This window comes from Petaurus breviceps, unplaced genomic scaffold, assembly GCF_028583685.1.
Source record: "Petaurus breviceps papuanus isolate PSGF00001 unplaced genomic scaffold, PetGlider_PUasm1.0 66, whole genome shotgun sequence".
Taxonomy (NCBI): domain Eukaryota; kingdom Metazoa; phylum Chordata; class Mammalia; order Diprotodontia; family Petauridae; genus Petaurus; species Petaurus breviceps.
In genome coordinates, this window is record NW_027186442.1 from 4,162,332 (window position 1) to 4,175,158 (window position 12,827).

General features: G+C 38.1%; 1 pseudogene; it reads right to left on the reverse strand.

Annotated features, from left to right (window-relative positions):
- Positions 1–11,245: 11,245 nt before the first annotated feature.
- LOC138173866 (ATP synthase subunit g, mitochondrial pseudogene) lies at positions 11,246–11,743 on the reverse strand (annotated as a pseudogene).
- Between the last annotated feature and the right edge of the window lie 1,084 nt (positions 11,744–12,827).

A 12,827-nucleotide genomic window follows, 5' to 3' on the forward strand; every position in this document is an offset into this window, starting at 1 on the left:
TCTATCTATCTATCTATCTATCTATCTATCTATCTATCTATCTATCTGTCTGTCTGTCTATCACATATCTATATGTATATATCTATATCTATACACACACACATAAAATTAACAAACAGATTAGGAGACAATCCTGACTGAAAAGCACAAAACATGCTGGTGACTTCCTGTTTAAGAGATTTAGTCATCTTTGAGGAGCAAACAATGTACTTGAGTAATCTTTTAACCTTTCTCCTACCCTTTCACTCTTTTCCTGGATAATTATTTTTGTAGCTTAATTAGCTAATTATGCTTCTGTTGGCTTTCAAAAGTGAATACCTTTGTTTAGGTATAAGAAAATGACTTTCATTTGGGCTTTAAAAAAAAAGATTGCTTTTGGTCAGGAGCACTTCTTAAGGAGCTGTACTTGGGGTTATTGGCAGGATTTATAATTGATGTAATTGGTGTTAATTGATTTATTAGCTATTTCAGAGTAGTCTTGTAAAAGAAAGTACCTGAACAAGAGGAACTCACATTCACATGTCGTTTTACAAAGTCCTTCCCTCATGGCAACCCTATGAGGAATGTAGTGTAAGGATTATTTTTTACACCCTCTTTTACAAATGAAGAAGCTTAAAGCTGAGAATGGAGAGGTGATTTGCCCATGGCCTCCCAGCTGATACATAGTGGAACTGAGATTCAAATCCAGTTCTTTGGAATTCTAAATCTAATGGATCTTACATCATAACTCCCTCACTTTGAGTATGCTACTATGCATAATAGTTTCTTGTCATGAAAAGAACACTGAAACAGGAATCCAAAGACTTGAGTTTGAGTTCCAAATCTACGAGTTGTTGGATCTTTGACCAAAGGTTTCATCTAGGTCAACTACTTAGTTGTTTGACTTCACCTCCTTCCTAGGGCCTCAGTTTCCACATCTGTTAAATGGACAGATTTACTAGATTTTTTTCTCCTCGGTCCATTACAATTCTATTATTCTATGATCCTATGAATGACTTTTCCACTACCAATGTTAGACTTCCAAAGGGAAGAGAATTGAGGCAATATCTTAAACTATGGAAGGTAAGATCTACAAGTATATATAAAATCTCTTTATAAATCAAAATATTTTATTAATATAGGTATCCACAGATAAATGAATTTTTCAAGGTCCTAGTAAGTTACAAAGAAGTTGACTTCATATTTTCTGAATGGAAAATCTGCTATTCTCAAAGCTAAATCCCTTTCAGTGACACCATACTATCTCGAGAATTCAATCTAAATATCTTTATAGTCTGATCATTGTGATATTCCAGTGAACTAAAAATGCTGAATAGCTCTTGGAAAACTTCAATCTTCTTTCCCATTGGCAAGATTATAGCTATCTCCTTTGTCCAAAGAGAATGGAAGATATGAGTAAGATTGTAAATTTTCAGTTCCAACGATGTGGTTTCCAAGAAACTTGAGCATTGTGAGCTGAGTACACCAAAAAGATAGTACAGAATTGTTTTATTCAGAAACAGATACCTATCAAACTGGAACTGGGAAACAAAAATAGGATGAGGAATAGAGAACATTTGAGGACTCAGAGGAATTGACTCCTGCCCCATTAAACTTTCCTTTGTTCTTTACCTGTCAACTCATAACTTCCCATAAAGCAGAGATTAAAAATGAAGAAGATCCTACTCTTCTGGGTAGAGGATCCTAAACTTTACTTGTTATCAATTTATGTCATGAATACCCATTCTGCCTAAACTGGGTTTGAACTCCTGGAGTGAGTGTAGGCTATCCATATGTGGTTTATATCATAGTACGCTTGAAGTGAGGCAGCTAGATTGCTCAGTGGATAGAGTGCTGGACTTGGAGTCAGGAAGACCTGAGTTCAAATTCAGCTTCAGATACTTACTAGCTGTGTGACACCGGGAAAGTCCTTTAACCTTTGTTTACCTTAATCCACTGAGAAGGGAAATGACACACCACTCAAGTATCTTAGGCAAGAAAACCCCATAATGGGATCATGGAGAGTTGGACATGACTGAACAACAATAACAACATTTGAAGTAACTGTCCGTGGAGACTCTGGCCTGATATGTATAGGGCCAGCAATCAGCTTCAAGATTTTGGACTAAACTGGAAAAAATTCCAACCTAGATATTCAAAGTACTAGAGGAGTATTATCGACAGTAAGCTGGACCTCAGTACCTGAATGCTATGACAGTCCATATCTTTTGAATAGGAACTTCCAAGAAAATGTAGGTAAAGAGTTCTGGGGGGAAACTGAATCCTTTAACTTAGGGATGAAGGCAGAGGTCAACTTCAGCTTCTCCATAGTGCCTGAGTGTAATGGTAATGGTAACTTGAAGATCTTCCCTGTCCCTTACTAAGCATAAAGTAATTGGAAGACCTTCCCTGCTTTGAAAATATACTCTGCCTCCTAATAGGCTGGATGTGACCACATGGAGCCTGTGGTGGGACTAGTTTGCTGAAGGGTGGTGCAGAGCCCACAGGAAGCTGGGAGTCAGAGCAACTAGACAAGGTTGGAAGGAGAGAATGCATCTAAGGGAGACAGTTAGGATTGTGAGTAAAACTTGGTTTGTGGGAAGAGCTGTGGCTCTCTGTGCAGTTATGGCTTATTAACTTCTTTGCCACTATGATGGAATCAGCTTACTGGTTTTGGGATTCAGTTTTCTGGTGTCCAGATAAATGTTTTGCTTCTGTCTTATAAATGGAGAGTCTGTGATATTTTGCAATTGAGCACTATGCAGGTATATTTATAGTGACCATTGGCACTATAGTGCTGAATATTGCATTGACACTACACGGAGTGATGGAAATATCAGAAGAAATTCATTGTGAGGATTAGCTCAATTTCACTGAATGAGAGGTGCAGGATGTGTCCAAGAGGCTGAACATATGATCCACTTCCTGTTCTTCTAGTGAGAGGTCGAGGGAAATTCCTCAGAAATGGGCTTCCTCAGAGATCACCAAGAGGACTTGTTATTCAAGGATATTTTAGAGGGTTCCTATATGTTTTTCCCCTACTGGCAGCACAAAAGCATTGGGAAAGATGAACCTATAATTAAAGAATCTCTCAGAGGTAGAGGAGGAAAATATACCTGTAAGTGATATAAAAAGAAAAAAATGTATGTTTTTCAAAGGATAAAAGAATGCATATCTGAGTGCCTATGACTTTCTCCGGTTGATGTATCCTAACAGACCATGAACAACTAGCACTGACCTTAGGTGCAGGATATAAAGTGATATAGGCCCAGAGGGAGAGGAAATAAATCTCAGCTCCATGGTGATCATGTTGACACTAAGGAAATGGCAGGATTTGCATCTATGCCATGGAGCATCACGTTGGATTATAACACATTTTGCACAAAGTAGGAGAAGGAAGGTACTGTCTTCCCAATCCCATTTACCTTTGGCAATGAAAATCCTCCATGATAATAATGAAGATTTCCGTATATGTTGGGGAACAAGTCTCGTTGACCTAGGACAGTAAGAAACATAAAAATCAGGTACAAGATCTATATCTTTTGTGTTCAAAGAAATTACTTAAACTAAAGATACTTTCCTGGAGAACATTTGTAGAAGCCAGTTTGGAGCTGCTATGTATTAGGGTCTTGTCTCTAGAAGGGAATAAAAACTTAAGCAACAACCTAATGGCAATGGATAGATAGTCTAAAGAGTTTGTACATCAGAATACAGATTTGGCATCGATAGTACAAGTAGAAGATGATTTGAACTTAGATTTGAAAAAACAGTAATCACTAAATTTTTGTTCTTATTGCTATTTATGAGTCATTTCAGTTATGTCTGACTCTTCATCACCCCTTTTAAGATTTTCTTGGCAATGATACTAAAGTGGTTTGCCATTCACTTTTTCTCAATTTACAGATGAAGAAACTGAGGCAAAACAGGATGAAATGACTCACACAGCTAGTAAGTCTCTAAGACTGGATTTTAATCCAGGTCCTTCTTATTCCAGAGCTGGCACTCTATTCACTGACTCCCACCAGAAGTTCACTATCCTTTATAAACATAGAGCTAAAAAAATCCCTTTATTACAAATACAGACCTCAAAAATATAGAGAATTCAAAGAATAAACTGTTCCAGTACAAGTGCATTATGACATTAAACCAGTCATAAAATTGATCTATAATTACTGAAGAACATTTTAACAAATTTCACAATACTCACAATTTCCAAAGTATATGGAATAAAAAGTTTTCAAAATAAAGACCAAGGGAAAAAAATAAAAGCCATGTGGGAAAATGATGAAGTCTATATGACTTTAGTCATTCCATCTACTACTGAAGTTGGTTCAAATATGAAGGTACAGGGCATGAGTTCACATTCTAACATTTCTATTCAATTGCCAAAAGCAGTCATTTCATCCATCTGCACAATAATCAATAGAGTATTAAATAATTAATAAATTAAATAATAAGAATAATAACAGGATATCAATTTGTCTCAGTTATCAGTAAGCATTTATTAAGTATTTACTAGGTATTAGACACTATGTTAAGCTCTAGTGATACAAATAGCCAGAAAAAAAGGTAGTCCTGGCCCTTGAGGAACTTGATATTCTAATGGGGAAGACAATTCACAGGTAAAAGCTGAAAGGGATGGGGAAGAAGGTATACTCTGAGGGAGGAACATGGTGGAGAAAAAGTACAGACAGTCAGGGGGTCCAGAGAGGAATGAAGAATTGAACGTCTCCAGTCTTACTTAAAAATAGAGTATCAGGAGGAAAAAACAAGAGAGGCCAAAGGGATAAAGGGACCTTCCAGTATGATAAGGCTACAGGGATTGAAGCATCTTCATGGATGGGAAGGTTCCTGGAGCATGGTAAAGAAATATCCAGCTAATCAGGAAAGGTGTCCAGGGGAAAATGAAGGGGTAAAACAGTCCTAGGATTGTTTCTATCTGAATTATGTAAAAAGATTAAATAAGATAAAGTTATTAATAATGATATCACATTTGCATGGTGCTTAAAGGTTTGCAAATAATTTTTCTTATATGATCCCAGATAATCCTCACCATGAGGAAAGTACAAAGTAGTGAACTAGAGAAAGTCACTCAATATGAAGTAGTAGAAAGACTGTCGCTGGTTAGCTTAAAAATCAGTTTCAGAAAATGTCTGAGTCTTACAAAGATGGTAGGTCACATTATGTGTTTCCTGAGAATCAATTAACAAGTAGATATGAGTTCAGGAGAGTCAAGAAATCTAACCCCATGAAGGATGCTCTCACTCATTGTCAATGGCCAGTTAGTGCCATATGGGGAAGATCCAGGTCAAAATCCAAAGGAAAATAAATTTGGTCAAATGCTTGAAAAGCATTTGAGAAGCATTCTAGGAGGACTTGGTCTGAGGGGGACTTCTGTCTAGACAGGAGGGAGCAGGTTGTGTCTACAGGCTGTCCCTTTCCTGTTTGCATGAGTAAAACTATGAGGCAGCCAGAAAGTTTGGTCTCACGATCAGGAAGACTTGCTTTGGCCACATCCTGGCTGTGTGACATAGAGTCACTGAAAAGCTCAGGGGCCTAGGTCATTCCCCAGGACTCTAAGTTGCATAGCAGATTCCAGTCTATACTTGCAGAGAGGGGTTTCCTCACCAAAAGTTCTCAAATAAAACCAATAAATTATATGTCCCATAAAAAAAACTATCGTGTGGCATCCCCAGGGAATCAAAAGTAATTTAAAAATCTTTGAAAAAGAACACCACCAAGCTTGTAACAAACATGGGATCAGAATTGGATTGGAAAGTTGGTGGGAGTAAGGATACCTGATTATCCATGGAAGGTGAGGAGCTAGAGGGTATAGAAGCAATAAAGAGAGACCACAATATAAGAATATTATTGTATGACATTTATATAGAGTTTCAAGAGTTGTAAAGTTCTGTGTGTTTCTGTGTGTGTGTGTAATATGCATATGGTATATGTATGTATTGGTGACACATAGACATACATATGTGTATATACATATCTATATTTATATATACATATATGTATATAATTTTATAACACACACACACACACACACACACACACACACACTGAACTAACAAAGAAGGGTCCAGTACTATCCCTATCATACAAAAGAAAAAATTGAGGCTCAGGCTTTCTTATAGTCACACAGACAGTATAGGTCAGAGACAGGATATAAATTCCAATCTCTCCTGACACCTAGTTAGCATTCTGTTTTTTTTTTAAGTAACTGGGGTTAAGTAACTTGCTCAAGGTTACATGGCCAGTTATTCTGTGTGGGTGCTAAGTATCTGAGGCCGGAACCGATCCCAGGTCTCCCGACTCTGGGGCCAGCACTCTTACTGCGACACCTAGCTGACCCCCTAGTTAGCATTCTTATCACTACACAATGCTGTCACTTTCAGAGGTGCCACTCATACAATACAGTGGAACATTGTGGCATAAGGGCAAATAAAGATAATATAAACAACAGTAATCAATAAATATTTATTAAGTACCTGTTGCATGATAGATACTAACATTTATAAAGTATTCTTAGGGTTGCAAAGTGCATTAAAAATATTTCTTTTGATTCTCACAACAATGCTAAGGAGGTAGGGTCTATTATTATCCCCATTTTACAGATGACAGAACTGAGGCAGAAGTTAAGTGACTTGCCCAGGGTCACACAGCTAGCAAGTACATGATGTCAGATTTTAACTCAGTTATTTCTGACTTCAAGTTCAGTGCTCTATTTACTGAGTCACTAAGCTATCTACTTTTAACTTTGGGGAATTATGAAACCCAGAGAATAGAATATAGACGGTATATTTTGCATGAAACTCCAATATTATATCATATATGCAAATGTATGTAACCTATTTATTTGGTTGTTTCTGTAACCTTTAAGGTAATTTAATGCAAAAGTTACAGACATATTCAGAGGAGAAAACTCATAGAAAAATACTTTATTGTAATATCATGGGTTTCAGCTGGGATTCAACAGAAAATAACTGATTTTACCATAATTTTTTGGTCTAAATGGTAATTACAGGAATCCTGTTTGCCTCAGTTTTCTCATCTGTGAAATGACCAGGAGAAGGAAATGGCAATTCACTCCATTACCTTTGTCAAGAAAACCCTAAATAGGGGTTTCTCAGATAGAGTCAGACATGACTGAAACAACTGAACAACAATGGAAGGATCTGGGAGTCAAACTGAAAGGTGACAGTGCCAATGGCCTGTGCATATCTGTTAGGCAAGTGTCAGAGAGGAACCAACTTGAGCCAACTCAAGCATAAGAGCTGCAACAAGATTTCAATGATATGCAGATGCATATAATTTGCAGGACTAGACCTAAGATGGATGCAGATGCCACACTCCTGGCATCTCTCATTGCTATTATGTCTTTGTTTATATGGGTGTATGAGGAATGACTCCTCTGAGAATCAGAAAAAAAGATAGCCAGGGCAGCCAGGTAGCACAGTAAGAACCCCCACCCCATAGTCAGGATGACCTGGAATTGAATCCGAGCTCAGACACTTAGCACCCACCCAGAAACACCTGGCCATGTAACCTTGAGCATGTTACTTAACCCCAATTGCTTTAAAAAAAAAAAGAAGAAGATTGCCATATTCCCTTGCTAAGCAGATCCCACAGGTGATGCCCATTTCTCTTCTTTACATGTTGTAATAAATATGCTGTGTTTCAAGGTTTAGGAGGACTTTATTTGCTTTCAGGTAAGCTGACATGAATATCCTTAAAGGAGAGTAAGAAGCTGAATTCAAATGTTCCAATGACAAAAAGGAGATGCTCTTTGAGTGGGTAAAATTTTAATAATCTCAATGGAATTAAAACAAAGCTCTCCTATATGGAATCTACTCCATATAAATCCAGAGCTTCTTCAGTCCTGAGAACTCGTGTTCTGAGGCATTTGCAAGCACCTTTCTGAGCACCTTGAGAATGTATTTATCATTGGCAATAAATGTTATACTCTGTATATGTGTGTGTATGTGTGTGTGTATCCTCAAAGACTGATGATTTTGTTAGGCTGAGCACTCATGCATTGAGGCCAAACCCACAAGCACTACTGTACTTAATTTAACACTAGATTTGACATTAGATGATCTGAGTTCAAATTGCATTTTTGCTCTTACAAACTATGTGATCATGAGTAGGTCACTTTCTTTTTTTTTTTAAAGCAATCAGGGTTAAGTAACTTGCTCAAGTTTACACAGCCAGTTATTATTTCTGGGTGTGGTGCTGAGTATCTGAGCCCGGATTTGATCCAGATCATCCCAACACTGAAGCCAGTGCTCTTACTCGCTGAGCCACCTGGCCGCCTCTAAGCAATTAGGGTTAAATAACTTGCTCAGGGTTACACGGCCAGGTGTTTCTGGGTGGGTGCTAAGTGTCTGAGCCTGGGATTCGATCTCCAGGTCTTCTCAACACTGGAGCTGGTGCTCTTACTCGCTGTGCTACCTGGCCACCCCTAGTAGGTCACTTTCAAGTTAAACTGCATGGCATCTGAGGTGACTCCTAGCTCTAAATCTTATGAATTCATCTGTCTCTGAACTGGAGTCTTTATGAACTGCTACAGTTGGAAAAAAAACTCACTTTTTGGTGCCCAGTTTTCTAGAAAAGATCCTCTTTCTGTCTTTAGCTAAGCGAGTCTGTGACCAGCAGGCACCTGGTCAACACATTTGAAACACTCTAGCTTGGTGAGATTTAGCCAAACTTGGGTTCTGCTGATCCGGCCTGCAAGGACCTAGAGTGGGATAGCCTGATCAAAGAGTCTTTGAGATGTAACAACTATCAATTAAATTTGAATTGAGTTGAGTTCATGAAGTCCTAGGATTGTCGATTTAGAATTGTCAGGGATCTTGGTGGAGGTCTTCTAGTTCAATCGCTGAATTTTACCCCAGAAGTTTAAGTGGTATGAAAATTCAAGCCCTGATTATCTGACTTCAAATCTAGCACTTTATAAAAGCATTACAGGTACTCTTGCAATGTTCCTTATTGTTCTCCCAGGAGCTATTGGTCGAAAGACTTATATAATTAGTCTTTTTAAAAGAGTTTTGAGATCTGTGGATGAATAAAAAATAAGCATAAGTGCACAGCATCATGACTACTCATTACTTAATTGAATGATTTGTGAAGTTCCTATTGTCATGACAACAGAGCACTATTTATAAAAAAATTAAGGATATAAATTATAAATAATAATATTATTACAAGCAGAAGAGACTAGAATCTCTCAATCAAAAGGGAATAATTTCCAGATGGAAAAATCCCTGCTTGCCTCACATATAAAGGGGATCTTAACTAATTCACATTTGCAAAGTGTTACCAGAGATAGGAATAGGCACACAAGGTAGGTCAAAAGATTAGTGGACAAACAGGATGATACAGGGGAAGAGCACAGGATTTGGAGTGAAAGGATCTGAGTTCAAACCCCACTTTGACACATAATACCTGTATGACTTTAGGCAAGCCATTTGTGTTCCCTTAGCTTCAGTTTCCTTCTCTATAAAATAAAGGAGGTAAACTAAATAATCTCTAAGGTCTCTCCCAGCTCTAGTCTATAGGTCTATGACAGACGTTATTAATGAAAGAGTCAAGCTTTTTACTCTATAGGAGTAAGAAGAACACATATAGCTGGGTTGGGTAGATGGGGAGGGGAAGAGATTTGATTATGGTAAGGGAATTCTGTAGAATTAATGTCATCCTTGCAAAAGCCAGTGGGGCAGGCTCAAAGCCAGAAGGGACATTAGAGATCATCTTTCCCAAATTCCTCATGGTACAAAGGAGGAAACTGAGTCCACGAAAGGAACCAACTCCCTCAGGATCTCACAGATAGTTAATGATCCAATACCTGATCCTATGTCCTCTGAACTCCACTGCCATAAGCTGCCTCTGCATCTAAAACTTCCCATAGAGGAATGACTGCTTTGTCTGATATAGAAAAATCATTTGCTTTCATTGTTAAGGAGTTACAAACCTAAGCCCACACAGAAAGATCCCCTATAGAATTTTTCTTTAGATCAACTTCCAAACTAAGGTGCTTTTAGGAAAGCAGGGTTAACCAAAATAAATTCCCAGCAATGAACACGAATCAAATGTTTACATAATATAATTGCTTCTGCTTGCCACGACCAAGGAAATGAGCTCTGTATAGAGCCCGTCTCCAAGATGCATATTTTAATGCATTTGATGAGCATAAGATCACTGCAGGCCAAAGACATTATTGATTAAAGGGGAGGAATGATTTGGGCAATTGAGTGTTCCTTCCGTCCCTCTCACACACACACACACACACACATACACACACACACACACACACACACACTATTGCAAGGCTTTGGAGGTGTGAACTCTGAAATTTTCAAAAGAAAATGCCAAACTTGGGAAAAATTTTGTTAGCAGATGGGAAGATATATCCAGAACAGATTTGCCATAGGAGAGCAGGCCACAGATGGGAGAAGTCCTTTGCCTAGGTCATCTGGTCAACAGATGCAATGAATGAAACTTCTGGCTGGAGAGTGGGGATCTGGGCCATTTTTATAAGAATTTTTAAGAGGTGAGCTTTCATTCACCCCTTTGTCTTCCTCTCCCATGTTAATAAAGAAAGTCATAAATAATAACCCAGTTCTTAAGACTGAGATCATACCTTCTTTCCAGAAAGCTCAAAGTCCTTTCATTCTTACACATTTACTCAAACATTAATTAAGCACCTTCTGTGTCCAGTGCCACATGCTGAGCCTCCATACTTTCAAAATTTCTCACATCTTTTTTGAGAATGGGGAAGGCAGAGTTTATAATTACCATATTTTAAATAGAGCAAACTAGATCTCTGAGAGATCTGATAATTTGTCCAATATCCCCCAGCATAAAAGCTACTGAAGAATGACCAATTAACCTCGTTGTTGAACAGAGTATGTGTTTGCTATGTTTTGTGTCTTCTCTATCATCAGATCAAGCATAGTGTTTAGAATGCAGTGGGAGAGTAATAAATGCATGTTTAAATGAATGGTTATTTCCTTGGAGCTCGATCATCACTATGGATTCCCAGTGGCATTAATTAAGAACACTTTAAATTTATAATACACTTTTACATCCATCATTTCATAAGATATTTGAAATATATCTCCATGTGGGAGAGAGAAAAGAATATATTATCCCTAATTTTCTAAATGAGGAGACTGAGGCTCAGAGAGAGGGAATACCTTAGTGTCACAGAATTTAGACCTAGAAAGAAAGTTAGAGATCATTTAGTCCAAACCTCTCATTTCTTTTTTTTTTCCACATTATTTCCTTGTTTTATTTAGAAGTCTAGGTATATTATGTTCCACGAACACACAAAGGATAAATCAAACACAAAGATGCTAAGAGTGGGTCTTCAAACATCATATCCAACCATGCCACCTTTGCCTATGATCTCGCCAACGTAAAACCACATGCATACCTCAGTGGCCACCAGACTATTTAGCAGAGCTTCCTTAACAGTGAGATTTCTGAAGCTACCAGTTCGAGCTGATGAGATTATTTTTTTTCATGTTCTCAATGGCCCTGGGGATCTCAGTAGGACTTGGAGGAACCAGCTCAACCTTGGCATATTGCCAAAATGTGACCATTCGAGGCTTTGAATAAGTTGCAGCAGCATTTAGCAGAACCAAAGCCTTCTCGATAGCGCTGCGGATCAGCTGAGCCATAGCAGGGGCGAGAGGAGAAGCACACGGCTGGTCAAGACCATCCCTCACTCAGTCCAGGCCCCAGGTTCTCAGCTGAAAGTGACCCTCCCCCAAACCTCTCATTTCAAAGATAAGAAAGCTACTGCTCAGAGAAAAGAAATTACTTGTGTAAAACAGTAAATGAAATTAAGCCTTGAACTCAGGTCTTTTAATTCAAGTAAGAGTAAACTTTTCACTGCACCTGAGGCAAGGTGCCACTGACAATGAAATTCATTTTCTCTGAGAAGTCTTCCAAAAGTGAAAACATTGTGTGTGTGTGTGTGTGGGGGACATCCAGCAATTTATAAATTAGCAACTCTATGCACTGTTATCAGAGTTTGCTCTATAACATTCATATTTTTGGACATTATTTTCTCCATATGAGAAAAAGTGAAAACATCTACCTTTGCATTAGTGCTGTTAATTGGGATAATTTTTGGTTTTATTTGATTCCTTTTTAACAGCAATGCAACATCTTGCTTCCTAGGACATTCTACCATCCCTAACACTAAGCCAGCAGCCTGCAAATGGTGAGTGGGAGAAGTGTGTATGTACAACCTCCAGTATTTTCTTCACAGGTTTTGTGTGTTCGCTGTTCGTATCACTACAATGTTTTGTCAATGGGTATTTAAGGTGTCACAACCTAAACGCTATCTATAAGGATGAGGGTGAGGCTGTTTCTTAGGGAAGTGGAGTGGAAGAGAGAGGTGGAGTACATTCATTGTCTTTTTCCAAATTGCTATAGACAAAAATAAAAATTAATCAAAGATCAGGAAATGAGGTGTTTTGTTTTGTTTTGTTTTTATCACAGAGATACTGCAGACACCTTGCCCAGCTTTTAGATAAACATTGATTTAAGCAGATAGTTGATGAATTATACAGAACTTGGTATGATGGGAAATGAAAATAAAGAACTTTACATTCCTATGAGGACAGTATCAAAGCAGTTGGAAGGTCTTTCTTTTGGGGATATGGCAGTCCCCAAATTAGAGACCCCCCATAACCTAACTCAAGTGTTCCAGTCCCTTCTACTCTCTCCAGTTTTTGTCATACTTTGAATAACAATAATATTACTAAAACTAAGAGTTCTGTGCTGTTTAAAGATGCTTGAAATGATTTTCACATTTTGAGTGAGTAATT